Source organism: Chenopodium quinoa, unplaced genomic scaffold (assembly GCF_001683475.1).
Source record: "Chenopodium quinoa cultivar QQ74 unplaced genomic scaffold, ASM168347v1, whole genome shotgun sequence".
Lineage (NCBI taxonomy): Eukaryota > Viridiplantae > Streptophyta > Magnoliopsida > Caryophyllales > Amaranthaceae > Chenopodium > Chenopodium quinoa.
In genome coordinates, this window is record NW_018742738.1 from 8,972,233 (window position 1) to 8,977,382 (window position 5,150).

A 5,150-nucleotide genomic window follows, 5' to 3' on the forward strand; every position below is an offset into this window, starting at 1 on the left:
GCAGTTTCATGGGCTATAGGGGCATAGTGATGATGCTCGATCAATCACATGTATATGCATGGATGATGCATGATCGAACTATAGACCTACTTTGAAGTTCAAGTATAGAGCTTGATATTTCCATTTTATATAGTATTTTACCCCCGTCCCTTGGTCATAATTGGTAGTGTTTTTGGCTCTTTAGAGCCACTTTTATTACTAATTTGTGTTTTCTAGTGTTTTCGTAGTTTTGGTTGAGTTTTGTAGGGATTTGCACTTTTGGAGCATTTTTCCGGGATTTTATAGAGCGACTACGAGCATTGGAGGAGCACGACCAGTTTTTGTAGCCCATGGCCGGTTAGAGTCATCAAACCGGTGATTAAGGGCTCAACATATGATATATCGAGGCATTTGGACCGAGTATTTAAGACCCAAAGAGGAAATCCAGATTGGGCCAAGTTACGAGCCCAATAAAAGTCCAAGATAGCCCAATTGGCCTTGCCCGAGCAAGTATGGCTCCGTTCGAAGGCACGCCCGGCCGGGCGGGGGGGAAGAAGAAAAGAGTGTCTCGCCCGAGTTCGCGCCCGGCCGGGCGCAAGAGAAGTCTTCTACAGCAAAAGGCAGGCCCGATCGGGCGGTGTGGCGCCCGACTGGGCGCGTGTCTCTGATAAGGTTTAGAGCGTCGTTTGGTTTGTTTAAGTTTAGGATTTCCTTGCTTAATATAAATACGATTTCGTTAAGCAAGTTTAGTTCTCTTTTTATCTCTTTTTACCTCTTCTCTTAGACTTTCTCTCTCTACTTAGTATTATTTTCTCTCTCTACAACTTTACACCTTGTTATTGATTCAACTCATTATTTACGTTAATTTTGGTAACGATTTCTTCTTTATTAATTTTAGTAATCTTATTTCTTTTATTCATCATGTCTCCTTTAATTGCTTTGTTTAGTTTAGTTATAAATATGTGTGAGTAGTTTTCTTTCTAGATTTGTGGGGATCCATAAATAATATGAAGGGGTAATTTATTGTTGTTGATTATCAATGCTTGATTAATTTCCTATTAATTGATTTAATGCTATGCAACTAGATTTGCGCAGATCTTTTATGTATGAGTTTAACAATATTAATTCGAGATTCGAGAGATGAGAATTGATATTTAGGCTTAGTTTCAATAGGCAGGTTAATTTATAATGTTTAAATTTGGATTCAAGAGATGAGATTTAATGCTGGTAGATTATTTTTGTGATTGTAATACGTAGCGAAAGCCCTTTATGATCTGATTAATTGATGCATTGATGATTGATTATTGGTTTTACCCTGGAATGTTATTTATTGGTGAAACAATGCCCTAGGTTCTTTATTCATCGATTTCTCTTTACCCTTGATATTCGTAGTTTAGTTTCCCTTCCATAATATTATTTTGTTACTTAATAATTTAGATTGCTTAGATTAATTAGGAATAGAAAGACCAGTTTCCCTGTGGATTCGACCCTACTTCCCTATTTGCATGAGTTAGTGGATTTAGGAATTACTTTTGATTGGGTGATACAACTTTAGCCTGTCAGAGCTTCCGGATATATTAGTGGATTCCTTTGACATGAGTGGAACATTGATTCCATTCAATGATTGATTTAACTGTGGTACACTCAAACGTCTATCCATAATTGGAGATTATAAAGTGTGTTTCCCGGTTACTTCATGAGTTGAGTGGGAGCTTTGGTTGCCACAAGATTGGATCGAGTCTACCTATTTAATTAGGAATGTGTCTTGGCCCCTTGAAGAGGGAGAATTTAGAAAATTCATGGCCGTGCTAAAATGGATTACATAGTAATCATTTATTTTGTAATTCTAACTCTGATTTCAAGAAGAGATTTGTAGATTAATATGATCACGACATGAGATGCAATCATGTTATCAAATCAACACACATTGACTTAAGGAATTTGAATATTGCGCACTTGTCTCAGACAAGTGGGAGATTGAAGGAGTTATGTCTTCGATAAGTGCAATTACGTACTAGATATATCAAGGATCACGATTATGGAGATAATTAGTTCATTCTGTAAGGTCGTCAATGTTTGGTGCTAGATATGACAATTGATCTTTAGGCTAGTTTAATAGTCCAAAGCCTTATAGAATGGATCCTATGAGGTCACACACAAGAGTGTTGAGTCAAACAAGTTAGAGGCCCATTATTAGGCCTCATGAGTTTATGACATGCCACATTGATTGTTGGGCTAGGATAGTTTGATGAGCTTAGATTGTTTTGGGCTTGACATGGATTTATTTAGAGATATGATCTATAAATATAATCCATGCTTAGGGTTGCATGACATAATAATTAACTGTTAATTGTGAACCAAGCAACAAACTCCAAAAACTCTAACTCTCTTTCTCTCTCCAATCGGCCCTCTCTCTCTTCCCTTGACCGTACGACCGCCCTTCATAGGTGGCGCGTGTGGTGGTTTTTTGGGTGGTTCGTGGTGTGCTCATGACTCAGATCTGCATTGAAGGTTGATTGAAGTGTTCGATCACAACTAACTAGCATTAGTGGAGGTTTGATCCGTGCTCATGGACTTAGTAGAGGAATCACATGTGGGGTTCTAATTCTCCTTATTGTTCTTGCTCGATTATACGTGGAATCACGCTACAAAGGTATTAATTCTAATTCTTTATGTGTTATGCATGATCTTGGGATGAGGTGCTATATGAATATGATTCATGTTTTCCGCAATTAGTACCTATAAACTCCTACAATATCTTTGTATGTGTCGATCTTCCAAGGTACTGCCCAAATGTCTTTTATTGATTTAATGACTAATAGGTTGATCACCTTTAATTTCAATGTCCTTAAATGCCAGAGCTAGTTGGACTCCTTTATGAAGAGCCGTAGCTTCCGCTATAAATACTATGGCGTTGTCGAGGTTGAACGTAAATGCTTTGATGAGTGCTTAGCTGCTATTTTTGATGATAACACCTGCTATAAATATTGATCCTACTCTTGTTGATTTATTTACAAAAAGTCACGATAACTAAACATATATGTTGTTTTATTTACCATTTTGTTATTTGATAAACAAATTTTGTTTACCAAATAGATTAACTGGGACTACCTCTTTAAAAAGTGATTATATCATCCATGAAATTGATTATGTAAGTATACCATTCAAAAAGTGAATTTATAATAATTAAAAAAGTATCAAATAATAATTATAAAATATATAAATATATAAATAATACATAAAGCTAAACTCTTAGCCAGGTCACGAGGCAGCGACACTTGGAGTTCTAACTAGAACGCCCAAGTGTCGTGCCACGTTGGATTGATTTAAATAGGCTTCAGAAGATAAAAAAAGTTAGTTTAGAATTCTATTTGGATAGAATTTTACGATAAAATTGTTAGTTTAGAGTTTTATTTTCGATAACAATCAATATTTTAGAGGTACAAATTGAATTATAATTCTATTCAAAAAAATTATTAAATTATAATTCAAAAAAATTATTAAATTATAATTCTAAAAAATTATCATATAAATTTATTTTTGTATCATAATATTTTTTTGAGCGAAAGAAGTAGTTCAAAGCGTAAAACATCCATTTATAATACATATACTAATCAATTAAAATAATATACTTCACAATCTAATACGAAGTACAAGTAGAATTTTATAACTATGTAGACCTGTTAATTAGGGTCGGGTTATGAGTCATCTTGAATTGGATAATTTAATTTCAGATTACGAATCAAGAAATGTTCAACCCTTATCCAAAGTTTTGGCTTCGGGTCAACCCAAAGGGCGGGCATTGTACATTTATTTATTTATTTTTTGTTAACTTTTTAATTTTTTAATGTATTAAATCGAACATTTCCTCAAACATTATTATTATTAATTACATGTCTACTAGATTAAAAATCGTCACAAAAGCACATCAATTCCTAACTAATTTTGTATCAACGATATATTTTAAAATTTGAAAGATTAAAATTTTATCTTAAAATTCAATAAATAACTTGGGCGTCGCACGAGGCATAAAACTAGTTATTTGAAAGATTATTATATCATCCAAAAGATAATTATAACATGTGAGTAAACTGCTTATAAGCGACTATATCATTTAAAATATGACTTACAACAAGATAAATATATTATCTAAAAAAGTGATTATATCATCAGGATGTGACTAAATTATTTGATAGTGTCAAATATTAATTTATTGTACATCGGGTGCACATAAGATCTTTAAAAAAAAAAAATCACTCTATAGAGTTTTGGTAAGTGTTTTTTTAATAGTAAGGCTCCGTTTACTTCACCTTATTTTGGCTGAACTTCAATTATTTTTACTGAAGGGGAAATTAATTTTACTAAACTTAAATTATCTTTGCTGAACTGAAATTATTTTTTTTTACTGATTTTCTATAATATTTCTTCTTTAAAATTTACTGATTTTTACTGAACTGAAATTATTTTTGCTAAATTGAACTTATTTTTACTGAACTAAAATTAATTTTATTGAAATACAATTATTTTTATCGTATTTTTCAAGGTGAAATGAACGGAGCCTAAGCCCCATTCACTTCACTCTATTTTTGTTGTATTGAAATTACTTTTATTGAATTGAAATTGTTTTTGCTGAACTTAAATTATTTTTATTGAACTTAAATTAATTTTACTAAAATAAAATTATATTTTGCCTTAAAAAATAAACATTGAAGTTATTTTCGACGAACTAAATTATTTTTACTACTACTACTTTTAACATGAAGTAAAAAGTGCCTAAAATAAAAAAAATCCTTATAAAAAATTTGCTCATACTTCTAAGTTCTAACTGCAAATTATTAAACGAAATTGCAAATCTGTAAACGAACCAGACCAGAACACCAACAACAATGGCGTCGGCAGATCTAGCGTCGGTGCAACCACCGCCAACAGTTATTCTAAGAAAACTGAATTCCACTAAACTTAACTTATTTTTACTGAACTAAAATTATAATTACTGAATTAAAATTAATTTTATTGAATTAAACTTATTTTTAATGAAATGAATTATTTTTACTTAATTTAAATTTTTAAGGTAAAGTGAACAGGACCTAAGTCCTTTCAACATTAAAGACATTTAGGCCATGTTCACTTCACCTTATTTTTGCGAAACTGAAATTAATTTTACTGAACTG